Source organism: Quercus robur, chromosome 4, assembly GCF_932294415.1.
Source record: "Quercus robur chromosome 4, dhQueRobu3.1, whole genome shotgun sequence".
Classification (NCBI taxonomy): domain Eukaryota; kingdom Viridiplantae; phylum Streptophyta; class Magnoliopsida; order Fagales; family Fagaceae; genus Quercus; species Quercus robur.
In genome coordinates, this window is record NC_065537.1 from 50,707,997 (window position 1) to 50,723,316 (window position 15,320).

Sequence of the window (15,320 nt, forward strand, 5' to 3'; positions counted from 1 at the left end):
AGAAAAAAAAGAAAACATCATTATGTGACGAGCTAAATGTTCTTTCAAATTTTAAAGAACTACATATGTAACACGATTTTAGTGCTAACTACTATCTCAAAAGAGATAAAGAGACGAGCCAAATCTATCAATCTTGAACTGATGGTATGGTAATAGACTTAGATTTGAGAGCACTTCAGTAGTTTGGTGCGTGCTGACATGACCAAGCAAGGTGGAAGAGTGGAGACCACTTTTCTTGGCTCTTCTTCAAATAACCAACCAAATGTGTTAGTTGTCCCCGCAGTACTACCACCTATTTATGACACAATCAATTCTAAATCTAACCTCATAAACCCAACCAACAAAAAGAAAATTACATTATGCAATTGGATAGAGAAAAGCTAGACAAAGACATATTTAGCTTGATTATGCTCCTTCCAATCTCTTTCAAACACTTTGCTTTTTTATCTAATGGCACTTTCTGTGGATTGCCATGACCATAATCTTGAATCAATGTCAATGGATTCACAGGAGAGTAAAGAAACATTTGTTTCAACAGCTGCGGTGAGGTTGCAAAAAGTTTACAGGAGTTATCGTACCCGGCGCAGGCTAGCAGATTCAGCTGTTGTTGCTGAAGAGCTGTGGTAAGTGTCAATGTATGTTTCATTTCATTTACTTTAAGAATGTGACTGTGTTTTTTCTGAGAAGTTATGGGACTATTTGGAGGTCGCAAGCTATAGATTATGCAAGGCTGAATCACAGCACGGTTTCCTTCTTCAATTTTCACAAAGCAGAAACAGCTGCCTCACGCTGGAGTAGGATCAGCTTGATTGCTTCTAAGGCATGTAGCTTACACAATTATTAACATCTTCATTATTGTATTTGCAACATATTTTGTTATGATTTCCAATGGCTATTCTGTTTTTGGCCTCATATTTTATCATTCACGCAAAATGATAGAAAACATTAATTACAATTAAAATGGAATAAATAATGGTGTCATGCTTTAGCAAATAATAATAATGGTTTCATGCAATTGATAATTTTGGCAGGTTGGAAAAGGGTTGTATCAAGACGCCAAGGCACAAAAACTAGCTTTCCAACATTGGATTGAAGCTGTAAGCCTATTATTTTAAGCTAAAAATTTACTACTACTATTATTATTATGATGATGACGATGTTCCGCAGATTGATCCAAGGCATCGTTATGGTCATAATCTCAACTTTTACTATGAAGAGTGGGGTAAAGGTGATACAGAGCAGCCATTTTTTCATTGGTACACAAACTTCTCTTGGTTGATTCTTTGATTTTTCTGCCTCTAGTGCTATATGGGCCCACAAATATCTGCACTATGTTTCCTCTTTTCACCCCTTCTTCTTTACCAAGAATGAACAGATTAACCAATTTTAGATGCTTCGAATGTCAAATATTTCCACTTAATGCCTTGGCTTCCGCATTTGACTCCAAATGCAACCAAAGTGATAAAAAAGAAACTGCTAAGACTGCTTACATGAAACTGCTAATGTCTTCATTGACTCTTATTGTTGGTTGTGAAATAACATAGTGTATTACATTCCAGTCTGGTTTGTGTAAATTCACATTCTGCCATGAGAGTTGCTAGTGTTCTTTATAATTTGCAGATTTGTCCAAATAAGAAAGGCCACATTTATCTGATTGTTGTTGCCTCCCACTGAGAAAACGATGGGAGAGATGGGATTGATTAAAACAGTAATCTTATCTATTGTGAAAAATGTTTACATGCTAACGTGTTGCAATTTCAATGTCAAACACTAAGACCAAATAAGAAAGGCCACATTTATCTGATTGTTGTTGCCTCCCACTGAGAAAATGATGGAAGAGATGGGATTGATTAAAACAGTAATCTTATCTATTGTGAAAAATGTTTACATGCTAACGTGATTTCAATGTCAAACACTAAGACCAAATAAGAAAGGCCACATTTATCTGATTGTTGTTGCCTCCCACTGAGAAAATGATGGGAGAGATGGGATTGATTAAAACAGTAATCTTATCTATTGTGAAAAATGTTTACATGCTAACGTGATTTCAATGTCAAACACTAAGACCAAACAATCTATATGACAATGCATTTGCATCTACATCATGATCCTCTTTTTCTTCAAATGCCAAAGTTTCAGATCCCTAAAATCACCCAACATTTTCTGCAAAGGCTTAAATCATTATTCATGTAAACAAAACCATTCAAGGATTGGTTAAATTGCCCTTTGCAATTTATTCTTTCAATTAGATATAGGAGACTACACTTACCCAAAGACTGATCAGGAGCTCAAAATCTCAGAAAACCTTGTGAGATAAGGAGAGAAGAGGGGCCACAGAAAACATCTACAATCATGAACTTCTTAACTGACCAGAAAAGTGAGAGGGATTTAAATTAAGGAATATCAAAGAAAGCTCTGAGATCATTTTCATCACAGCCTAATTTGATATGGATTTTATCTCTCACTAGCCGCAGACCCACGCGATGCGTGGGAAACTGAGAATATTATTAATGATCATTTTATGGTTTAGATCTTAAAAGAAATTATTCCATTGCAATGACCATCATCAACCATTTCAACAAACTTTAAAACCTATTTCTCTGTTTAAAAGCCAAAAAATTAAAAGAAACGATTAATTTCCATTAATCAAATGACTAAACTCAACATTCAAGCTTTAACTACAACTTTTAATAGTGAACAAAGATAAACCATCTAAACCTAGGAAACAAAGCAAAAACCATTAAAAAAAATTAAAACAAAAATAAATAAATAAAAAACAGTAAAACACAGATTCGCTATTGCACCTTAATGAGGAAAAAAAATGAACCTTCTTAAACTATTTACCCAAAAATCTTTGCTACTTTTATAACTTAATATATTAGGTTACTAATTCAAGAAAAACATTTGCACTTGCACAACAACACAAGCACATGCTATGCACAGAGTGGAAGATCATCTAAGAGTGAACAAAGTCATATGGTGTCCAAATAAGAAAACAAACATGAAAATTCAAAATTTACCAATTCAATATCATAGGATTACTGCTTTGTGTCAAAATTAAAAGGAAAAAAAAAAATCATTTTGCTTTCCAAAAGCAAAGAAAAAGTCTTTGAAAAAACTATTGTTTAAAAAAAAAAAAAAGCGAGGTTTTTTTCAAATTGAGATTACCCAAAAACCATTTAGTCCACAAAAAGGGAGGGGAAGACTAATTTAGTAATTAAGAAATCATATCAACTTTAGTGGGGAAGACTAATTTAGTAATTAATATCATTGCTCAATTTTCTTCACACCTTAGCTAAAAAACCGTCATTGGGGGATGCAAAGAAAAAAAAAATTGTGACTGCAAAAACTGTAAAGATGTTCACTTGCAAATATCATAATGATCAAAGTAAATAAAACACATTATACAAAATTTAACATTTAAATAAATAAATAAGTAGCACCTAGTTTTATAATTCAATATATGCTACAAATTGTGTATCTAATTAAAATTAAACAATCATGAGACAAAATTGACAAAAAGAATTAATATCTTTAATCAACTATGAAATGGGCAAAGTATAATGACTAAGATTAAAAAAAAAATACTAATAATTTAAAAACAATCATTCAAACTTCAATGAATAAAAATCGTCTAATAAAATACAAGTACAACCACATACATGTTATATTATTTTTATCTATAAAATAATTAAATGATAAATAGAAGTAAATTTTAATAAGGTACTTTTATAAATTATAATGTTATATGATATGTTGATTTTTTTTTTTTTCTTTTTGAGAGAGATATGTTGATTAATTTAAAAACAAATAAATATATGATAATAAAAGAATGAAAAAAAAAAAAAAAAAAAAAAAAAATCTGTACCTAGGAAAGTGGGAATGCTTGAATATGCTTCACAATCAAAGGGCCTACACGGCTACAGCAAACACAATTGCTTTTGTAGAAAAAATTTAACCATACACGTGGGTGGTTGTCTCTAGTTTGCTGCAATATTTATTCACTATTTACACAGTACAGAAGCTTCGTTACACTTCACATTGTAAATGACGAAACATAGAGGAAAGCAAAACAGGAAAAGAAAGAAAAAGAAGAAGGCAAAGTTGAGCTATTGAGAGAATGAAAGCTGAGTCTCCATGCTAGAGATAGAAGCAGTCAGACAAGAAAGCGAGAGAGAGAGAGAGAGAGGGAGAGAGAGAGTTACCTGTGTAGAAAAATGTCTGCAACTGTGTGGTGATGCGGTGCCTCCAGCCTTCAATCTTACTACTGCTATGGGGCAAGCCCTAAAAGTGTTAAAATAGCTGTGCATCTCAAAATTTTGAATGTTTAATAATTTATTTATCATTAATTAGATTAGAAAGCCAAAGGTCTGAAGTTTTGAAACTGTCTTTGGAAGAAAGAGAGGTTGGCGTTAGCAAGCTGAAGGGCTGAAGTTTTGAAACCATGAAACACAGGTAGAGGAAGAGGAGGGGAGACAGAAAGGATTGCCGTTAAAGAGTAAAGACTTTTCGGATTGGGTTTGGGCTTTATGGATAGGTGGACGTACAGCATTAACGTAAGGATTTTCTTTTTAGCAGTATTTTAAAATTTAGGAAAAGTATTTTAAAATTATAAGAAAAATTAAGGAAAAAGAATGGTAATGACATGGCTGCTTATGTGGCTCAATGTGAGTATAGCAACATTAAATGCTACGCTTCAGCTTTTAGTAATATATTGATTTGGAAGCCACCGAGTTTAGCCTTTCTTTTACCCTTTATATGTAGCCTTTGCACGTCTGTGCATTATGTTACTACTTGTTTGCATGCCAGCGCATACGCAAAGATGTGGTCATGCATCACCTCTAAATGAAAGCCTCCAATTATTGGGAAATGTCATATAAGAAATGAATACTATGTCATCTACCATGTTCAATAATTTCTAGCATTCATAAAATCATTATACAATGCAATATATGTTTTTCTTTTCAAGGACTAAAACTTCATCCAATAAAAAGCAGAAAATAGTCAAATACATTAAATCAATACTCAAAGGAAAAGGCACAAAGACAGGAATGTGAAGATTATAAATGGAAACATGACACACATGTAACTCACAGCATTCTCTCCTTTTAATTTTCATCTAAGTACATGATAAACGTAACTAAATCAGTAAATAATAAAAAAACTGTTTTAGTATTTAAAGTGTAATTCTTAATTTCTAAAAATACATGTGCATAAGCAAAGATGCATCTCAATCTCCGTCTCTGTAATTTCATCCTATATCCAATGTTCATTTAATTGCCGTCAAGAATAGTAAAAATAAATAGAGAGGGGAAATAGTTAAAAGTTATGGTATCAAAGTACATTGCAAAAATAGAATGTCTGGAATATTATTGAATGTTAACTTCTTGCTAGAAAAACAAAAACAAAGAATTATTGAATGTTAGTGGGTTAGCATGATAGGTTTCAAGCCCAGGGCTTGAATCTTTATCTCAATGCTAGGGGGTATCTTCAAAATCGCAGAATATCTCTCATACAAAAACCTCACAAGAATGGAGATAATTATATACTTTCTCATACCTTGATGTCCCATGCAAAAAAGAAAGAATCTCTAGTGTCTATTAAATCAATGTGTCACTAAACAGCTTAATATATTCCTTGTGTAGGTTGGACGTTGGAGATGGCAAAGATGTTGATCTCAAAGATTGCCCAAGATCAAGGCTTCGACAAGAATGCATTAAATATCTTGGACTGGTATGCTCCTCCTTTAATATGAAACCTAGTATCACAGTTCATAAATCATAAACCAAGATCAGAATGGGGTCAGATTATTACTAAGGTTGGAACACCAACTTTGTATGTTCCATGGAAATCAATTATATCAATAGCCATTAATGAGTCTGTGAGGGATTTTCACAATTCGCTCTAATACCAATGGGCTTGATCTTCGATCAAATGCTATAAAAGATTTGTGCCCCCTCATCCTTCACCAATTGGTCGTTGGATGGATCGGTAAGACACACGGTCCGACAAGTGGTATCAGAGCCCGATCATAGGTTCGAGTCGTTGGAGCCACATTGTGAGGGAGGGATTGTGATGGATTTTCACAATTCACTCCAATACCAATGGGTTTGGTCTGCGATCGAATGCTATAAAAGATTTATGTCCCCTTATCCTTCACCAATTGGTCGTTGGATGGATCGGTAAGGCACACGGTCTGACAAAGTCTAATGCATTTCATAGTATCATGAAATACCATGATAGAAATAAAATATGTGCCGTTTCTAGTTATTACTTAATTTTCTACAAGCAGGAAGCACTAAAACTCTACCTACGAAATAGCTTTGTGTTTTGCATACTAAAAAGCTTATGGGAATGAATTGACTTCAATTGGATTTTAGATGCTCTTTAACACCTGCTCTACTTAAGCTTTCCTAACTTCACTCACACTGTTTGTGGAAATGCATCATGAACAAGCAAGAAAGGGAATACTATGAATACATAATTGCTGAAGGGATGATAGTGCATAAACAAACTGGAAGTCTCCTTGATACAAGTCAAAAATTGCAAGGCTCAAAATGGATTTTTGTTATGAGTACCTCCAAAAAACTTTATGCTGGTGAGGTAAAAACTGATACAAACACCACACAATTTGCTGACCGTATTCCCAAATCTAAGATGCCACTTTAGTTTGCATCATCTGAAGCCTAATGCTTTGTCTCCTTCCCACTAGAAAAGGAAGGGATCATTTCATCATTCCAGCTTCCTTGCAGGAGGGGCCACTTTGGCTGCTGGAAGACTTGAGGCAGAAAGTGGCAAGCTCAAGGTATGCATTTAGCAAGCATTTATTATAATGTTTCCATAATGCCATTTTCTAATGACATCTTTGTATAATTCAATGTTCTCATTATGGAGACATACAACTAAAAATGTTCCATACCTTTAATCTACACATTAAAGTATTCAACCCAAAGCTTAAGCTATCATTGGAGAGGCCCAACAAGTACATATACAACCAAGCACACATCAAACCTGTTTGGGATTCCTCTCTCACTTACAGGTCACCAGAAACTGAAACCAAAGAAAAATATGACCCTACTGATATTGAAAGAAAGACAAGTAGGCCAGGCACAAGGAGTCCAAGAACAAACAAGCCAGACATTGACATCATGTTCATTCTGGGGCTCTATTTAGCAAACAGCCCTCAAATCCAACTTGCTGTAGATACTAAGTACAGATGCTTTCACAAAAAATAAATGATTGCTATGAGAGGGAACTGCATATCTTAATTTCACATTTCCCATGGTGTATGGGGTTGGAGGAGCTGAAACAGTTGCTTGTACGTGAAAAGTGCAACACTATCATCCTCTAGTGAAGCATACTAATTGTAGAATTTTAAATTAGATACAAGCAAATCCTATCAAAGAATTAAAATAGTATTAACGATTTTAGTCTTTCAAAATTGCTTCTGAATTTAGAAGAACTTATTTTTTACCCTTATTAAGGGTGAACTTTCAATTATATGAACGTTTAGCTCAAATGTTACTTTTAATAATAGATGTCAACAAAATGCAAGACTAAGTTAACTACTTGATTATATGGTTTACTCAAAGCTGATGTGAGGTTCAGTTTAGTTTGGATGAGCTCACAGGACCATCTTTTGTTTATAAATTTATGCAATTAATTGCGTAAGAATCCCAAGCTCTTTAAGACAAGTTGATGCTGGCAGTGGCAGATCTCATAAATTCTTCTAGATTACTATATGTCAAATCAACATAATTTGCATAAGGCAAAGTTCCATTATTTAGATCCCAGAGCTCTCACATTTCAATTCTTCTCGGCTTTTTTATTAATTAATTTTTTTTTTTTTTCATTCAACAGTTGGGGGAGGGGGGATCAATTCTTCTAGTAGTTAACACATTAAACCCATTCATTTGGTATCAAAGGAAATGTACTGGTAAGTACTATCTATGTGCTATATATTCTACACACATCAGCATATTAACTCTGGTAGGATCAAGAAAAGCTTCCAGATACAGATAATAAAACACTATTCTTTTTGGGTAACATAATAAAACATCAGTTTATAAGGAATCTATTCTTTTAATTTTATTTTAACAAAGGAGATAGTTTACCAACATACTTTGTATACAAACTTGAAAAGTCTCTGTTTCTTGCATCCAAATTCTGAATATGTCCTTATGATTTCCAGTCTGTATCGGCATACAGTGGACATTACCGACCAACTGCGGAGAACCTTGGCAGCTTCTTAGCCTTCCTTGACGAGAATGGGGTCAACCTTGATGAAGTTCAGGTATGCAACTTATATATAATGTCATTTCACAAATCTGCTACCCCTCTGCTAATTCTACATTGATTTAATTGCAGTTGATAGAATATTTGGAGACATGAAAATAGCGTTTCAAAATTTTAGGATATTGTGGGTCACAATTTGATATCTATGAAATTTTTCTGCCATTGTCCACTTTTGAACTTCTTTTTATAATCCAAAACCTGTACAAGGTAACAAACATATGCCTAATATACTGCTTCTACCACATTTTCCTCTGAGCTCTATCTATTTGAGTCAGGTATTTTCCCCTACAGAAGATCATGAGAGCTACAATAGCCGCAAATCAGTTAATGAAGGAAGTTATTCAACAAAAAATGTTCAAGAAGAGAGTAAACTGGGAGAACTAACAAATTCTGAACCACCCTGCCAAGCTCCTAGGGAGAATGAGATTAACAGCAGACCCTCTGAATCATGTACCTATGCTCAAACAAAAAGCACACGGACACACAGTTATAAGAGAACCTTGTCCAGTGATCTCCAGAGATCGAACCAGAACAAATCTTCCAAAGAAAGAGATATTGCAGAGGATCAAGTCAAAAAAGGAAGTAAGTTCATATCAACTAGGGCATCAGCTGTCATTGAAATGGTCAACTGGAGCAGGCCCAAGAATTGGGTGTGTTGCGGATTACCCTCTGAAACTAAGGCTTCAAGCCCTCGAGTTTGTTAACCTCTCACCAAGGGATCCTCCCACACCATCAGTCTTCAATGTTTTTCTTAGTTCAATTACAACTTTATGTGTGATAATGTGACCTTAGATTGACTGTCTTTCTTACAAGTTACTATAAGAAGTCAACATCACTTTACTTTTCAATTCTTTCTATACTGTTTAGTCCTCTTTCAATATCATCTCATAGAAATATCGATCATCTCAGACGATCATGGATTCATTTATCTTATTTTCTCACATGTAAAAGACTATAATGTATGAACAAATACTTTTTTTTATCTAATATCCCTGGCTTATTCCCCACAGTGCAATAAAAACATAGCATCAGGCATGTATCCAGTGTCAAACAACTGGGCTGTCAACCCATCCAATACCTCATGGAGATTTGTTTCTTGGAATTGTGTGTAATGAGTTGCAGAAAAGTAGTATATACTGTTCTTCAATTCAGCCCAGCTATATCCTGTATCTTTCTTTAATACCTTCTCCTTCATTATTTTTCGCACTTGTGCTGCTTCATTCCACATCTTGGCCTCAGCATATATATTTGAAAGCATGATATGAGCTGAAGTGTCTTCTGGATCAATACTCAAAATTTTCTCAGCAGCGTATCTTCCCAGAGCTACATCCTTGTGAATTTTGCAGCCAGACAAGAGACACCGCCAAACCACCTTATTAGACTCCATTGGAAAACTCCTTATGAGTTCAAAAGCTCTTTTTGTCTTTCCTTTACGGGCAAAGAGGCTGACTAAAGAAGCTAAATGATCTGTTCTTGGGGAAATGCCATGGTCTTTGTGTAATATCCCAATTTTTGTTTTTATGATTATCACTGTACCTTTTCAATTTTATTATAGAGTTGAGGTAGTATATGTGTGTGCACAGCAAGATGGGAGTAGACAATTTTTGTGGTGCTACAAATAAGCAAGAAAAATCAAAGTTTTAGTGCATACAATTTAGTGCGACAATTAAACAAATAAAAAGAAAAGACGAAGATGTTTTATGAGCCTCTTGGAAACTAAAGAGATAAGCTTAAGTGGGTTTTAAACTCCAGCCCACTACCCCACCAAGCCCATATCTTTGAGACGTTAAAATATAAGGAGGAAAAGATAAATTAGGGTTTTCATAAGTAGGGTTTCATCACTTAGGGGGCTAAGCGGTGTTTTTCCTTGGAGTTTAGAGCACATACAATTGAAGAGGCAAAATTGTTTAGGGGCACAAGTTTTGGGCTACGAAATCAAGGTGAGAACCTCATCTCAATATTTCTTTACTGTTTATAAATTTTGAGATATATTTACGATTTTGGCAGCATGATAAGATTCAGTTATGTCTACTATTTGAGTAATCAATTACAATGGAAAGATGGTTATATATCTAAGCGTTATTTACGTAAAGACCCAATTGTAATACTCATAAGTTAATGGTACTTTTGTATTTTGTATTTGTTACTCGTTGAAATTGAGGACCTTGGGTCTAACGAAGGATTTTATATATTAGATTAATTCCTAAAAGTGAGTACACGATTTCATTGAATTGCCCACCGATTTCATTTGAATATAGATTCCATGATTATAACCTTAAATCCTAAAGGTGGCCTTGTATCCTTACGTTTTCAATGGGAATATTAATCCAAGGTCTATGGTATTTCGGTTGCTGCTTCTCTAATGGTAATATGAGATTTGACCTAATGCAAGGAAGCATTATTGGCCTAGAATATCAATTGTGGTTATAGAAATTTGTTTGAACTCTTTTAGTACATACCAGTTTTTGGGAAATATTGTTGCGGTGGGACTTTGATAAGGAATAATAAATTGGTTAATTCAATGGTATATACGAAAGTAGTTTTCATACCTGATTTTGTAGGATAGTAGGAAAGAAAAGGTTTGTAAGGGTTAGATTTCATGCTTACTTATTAAAGCATTCTTTTGTTTAGAGCTTACGGAAGATTAAAGTATTCAGCTGTGTTCGGAAGTATTAGCAAGAGAGGTAAGTAATTATGCATAATATGCACAAGTTTTATTCTTTAGGTTCTTAGAAGTCAAAAGTTTTCAAAAGTTATGTTTTTAAAGCTTACGTTTTCTAAAGTTTATTGAAAGCATTATTTTTACATTATTGAAAGAGAAACTTCGACTTTTAGACAATGTTTTAAAGAGAGACTTCGAATTTGAAATAATGTTTTGAATTTCCAAATCTCATTCAAATTATGATTTCTAAACTAAACTATTTTCCGAAAATAATCAAGTTTCAAAGTAAGTTTTAGTCATATTCCTATTCTCAAATGGTATTTAAAATGTTTCTTTTAGCAAATTTAATTTTCATATTTACTCAAGAATTGTAATATATTTACATAAACTCCTCAGTTGCTATTCGTTTCCCAAGAGAGTCAAGCATCCTTTGATTTATATTCTATTCAATATTGTGATCTTTGATGTGCCTCTGTATTTGAAAGGAAATTGTTAATATCAAGTAAATTATTTTATTTTGTATAAACTTTACTTTGTGATATGTGACTTAAATAAGTGTTTTTAGAATTGATCAGATATATCAAATATGTGTGGAAATCTGCTCACAGGATTGTATGTGAGAATATGTGTTGATCTCTCACCAACAGGGATTAGATGTTGGTATCCGCTCACAGGATTGTATGTGAGAATATGTGATGTGTATATGTGATACTGTGCTCTGATCAATCATCTGTATGTGTTTTCGAATAACTTTAAGATTTGATTATATATATGTGTTTAGTGGTTCTTTATATGTTTGGAAAACTATATCGAATATTTTGAGTGAAATTGTGAAATCAAACTCGTGCTTTGCTTGACCCTATTCTGTTGTATATTGTGTATAATTTGCTTACTGGATGTGTGGCTCACCCCATCAATTACAATTTTTTCAGATTAAAGTTTAGTTGGGTAACAGAACCTTTGGATTGCTTCGTAAGGTGTAAGGTAGAGCGTGGGAGTTTTAGGCGAAGTCAATAATACTTGAAGCCTTAAAAGATTATTAATTATTTCTTTTTATTCCGCTTTAGATTGCACTGTATTTTGGAGATTATTCTAAATTTGAGGAGTTTGGATTTTTGTAAGAGATTTATCAATAGCATTGTTTATTTGGAGTTTTGAATTATGTTTAAATTAATCATGTTTATTGAGTGATATTAGTTCAACAAGTTAGTCATGCATCAAAATTCATGTTCCATGGATTTGGGTTGTGACACTTTGATCATCGAATTGAAGTGGTGCCATCTCTCCTCTACAAGCCCCACATGCCCACAAGCAGATAAGACTCCAAGAAAAGTAATACCATTAGGTTTGATGCCATTACTACGCATTATGTTATAGATCTCTAAAGCTTCCCTCCCAAATCCATGTTGGGCATATCCCACAAGTATGGTATTCCAGGAAACCAAGTTTTTTGTAACTAGAACGTCAAAAACTTTCCGAGCTTCACTTAGTCTTCCACACTTAGCGTACATGTCTATAAGAGCACTCCCTACAACCACATTTGAGTCAAACCCAGTTTTTAGGATGCGGCAATGTGTTTGTTTACCCCACTCAATTGCGGGGATATCGCCACATATGCTAAAAATGCTAGGATACGTATGAAGATTTGGTTCAAATCCTTCAATCAACATATCCTTCAGAAGCTCAATAGCTTCTCCATGATGACCATATCTAACATGCCTGGAAATCAGTGCATTCCACGAGATAACATCATGTTCATGCATTTCCTCAAAAGGTTTTGATGATTCCTCAAGAAGCCCACATTTTGAGTAAAAATCCAGAATTGCATTGCCAACGAATATAAAGGAATTGAACCCCATTTTAATGATCAAAGAGTGGAGTTGTGTTCTAACTTCAACATCCACTGTATCTGCTAATGCTCCAAGTACTGATGAGAATGTTCTTTCACTAGGTTTCAAACCCAAAGAATGGAACTTGTGGAAAAGATCAATAGCTTCTATTGCTTTTCCTTGTTGAGCACAGCCTCCCATTAGTGCAGTCCAAGCCTGCAACTGTGGCTTATCCACCTCCAAAAATGCCTGATCAGCATAGTCCAATTCGCCACACTTTGCATAAAGATTTATCAATGCTGTCACAACAAAGGTGTCAAATCCAAGTCCACACTTTATGACAAGGGGATGCACTTGCATCCCAACCTTCAAGTTCTCAAGTGAAGCACAAGCTCCCAACACACTCGCGCAAGAAAATTCATTTACTTCCACTCCTTCCTCCTGTGACCTCATGAAAATCTTTAAACCCTCTACATTCTCCCCACATTGACAATAAGAAGAAAGTATTGAAGTCCAAGAAACTAAATCCGGCTTCAAAGTCGCATCAAACACGAGCCGGGCAGATTTCAACAAACCACATTTCCCATACATATTAACCAAGCAATTACTTAACTTTACCATTCAACTCTTGCTCATGCCTATAAATCCTTCCATGAATCTCTTTACCAGCTCTTGCATCACCTAAACTTGCACAAGCAGATATAGCACCAACATATGTATAATTATTGGGATCAAAACCATCTTTAGCCATTAATCTGAAACAATTCAAGGCTTCTTCTGGCATACCCATTTTGGAATGCCAAGATATTAGAGCAGTCCATGAAACAAGATTTCTTTCAGGCATTGTATCAAACACCTTGCGAGCATCATTTATACGATTAATTTTTAGGTACAAAGACATCAAATGGTTATGTGCATATGCATCGAGGAAAAACCCAGATGTGATAATCTTGCCATGGACTGCTCTGCCTTTGAGGACGCATTGGGTGTCGCCGAAAAGGCGTAGAAGGTGTGTAAAAGACATTTGAAGAAAATTTGAGAACTATGTCTATGAGAGGGGTGGGTGATGAAATTGAAGGAGTTTAAGTTTAAGAACATATTCAAAAACTGAGAAGAAGCATAGGTTGAAGAAAAGAAATGGAATCAATGTTAGTGACTGAGGAATGTCCGGTGCCCACTACAAATATCAGATTTTCATGTAGTGGGAGAAGCAGGGACATTTGTTTGAATGGCCCAAGGCCCCAAACCCAAATATATAGGCCAAAATGGCCCATTAGCATTAATTTTTGAAATATTTAGCAACAGAGCACTGTTTCGGAAATAATTAGGGAAATACCACTTTTTCTGGTACTCGAGCATGGTGAGCTCGAGTACCATCTTTTCATTGGTCAAACATCTTCTCAAAAAAAAAAAAAAAAACGCCGCTATAGGGCCCGAAAACGTCACTATAGGGCTTAAAAACACCACTATAGGGCCCCTTAAACCTGTTATGGGACCTAAAAAAAATTTTTGCAGGAAAACGCCGCTATAGGGCCCAAAAACGTCACTATAGGGCTTAAAAACGCCACTATAGGGCCACTTGAACCTGTTATGGGGACTTATAAAAAAAAATTTTGCAGGAAAACGCCGCTATAGGGCCCGGAAACGTCACTATAGGGCCCCTTAACCTGGTATGGGGGTTTAAAAACGCCGCTATAGGGCTCGAAAACGTCACTATAGGGCTTAAAAACGCCACTATAGGGCTCCTTGAATATGGGGCGACAGTGAATTAAAAAAACATGGTACTCGAGCTCACCAAGCTCGAGTACCAAAAAAAGTGGTATTTCCCTAATTATTTCCGAAACAGTGCTCTGTTGCTAAATATTTCAAAAATTAATGCTAATGGGCCATTTTGGCCCAAATATATATATATTAACGAAAGACTCAAAATATATTGATACAGAAATCAAGAGCCTCGTCCAGTTGTGTGTTCCTAGTCAGGTTTAAAGCTTTCACACAGCATTTAGAGTTACCGGCTTTTGTATATTGTGAGTTGTGGGATATTAAACCTTGGTCTTCATTTTCTGGCTTGTGTGTGTTAGTCTGTCAGTCTGTTTCTAAAAAAAAATAAAAATAAAAAATAAAAAAATCAAGAGCTTAGCTCAAGAGAGTTTTTTTTTTTTTTTTTTAGAGAGAAGAGAGTTTGTTTTTCTTTTTATTTATTAGTCTGAATGGAAGATCTTCCGTTTGGTATTGCCCCTATTGTTTTTGCAGGTTATCCACAATCTTAATAAAGTTTTTGCAGGCTTGGTCCTGATTCTCTATAAAAAAAAAAAAAAAGAAAAAAAAAAAGAAAAAGAAAAAAGTCTTAGCTCAACTGTGACTTCTTCTTGTTTACAAGTTTCAATCCTCCCATCTCAAGTATTAATTTTTTTTTTTTTTTAGTGTGTAAAGGAAAAAAAACAAAAAATGTCCTTAAAATAAAAAACAGTTTTAATGATATTTTTATGTGAAAAATAAATAAACAGAGAAGTCCAATTTTTATTTTATTTTAG

At 34.5% G+C, this 15,320-nt stretch overlaps 2 pseudogenes; one reads left to right on the plus strand and one right to left on the minus strand.

The window, feature by feature from the left end:
• The first annotated feature begins 185 nt into the window (after positions 1–185).
• LOC126722865 (IQ domain-containing protein IQM3-like) lies at positions 186–9,282 on the plus strand (annotated as a pseudogene).
• A 10-nt stretch (positions 9,283–9,292) lies between these two features.
• On the minus strand, positions 9,293–14,021 carry LOC126722866 (pentatricopeptide repeat-containing protein At2g27610-like; annotated as a pseudogene).
• Between the last annotated feature and the right edge of the window lie 1,299 nt (positions 14,022–15,320).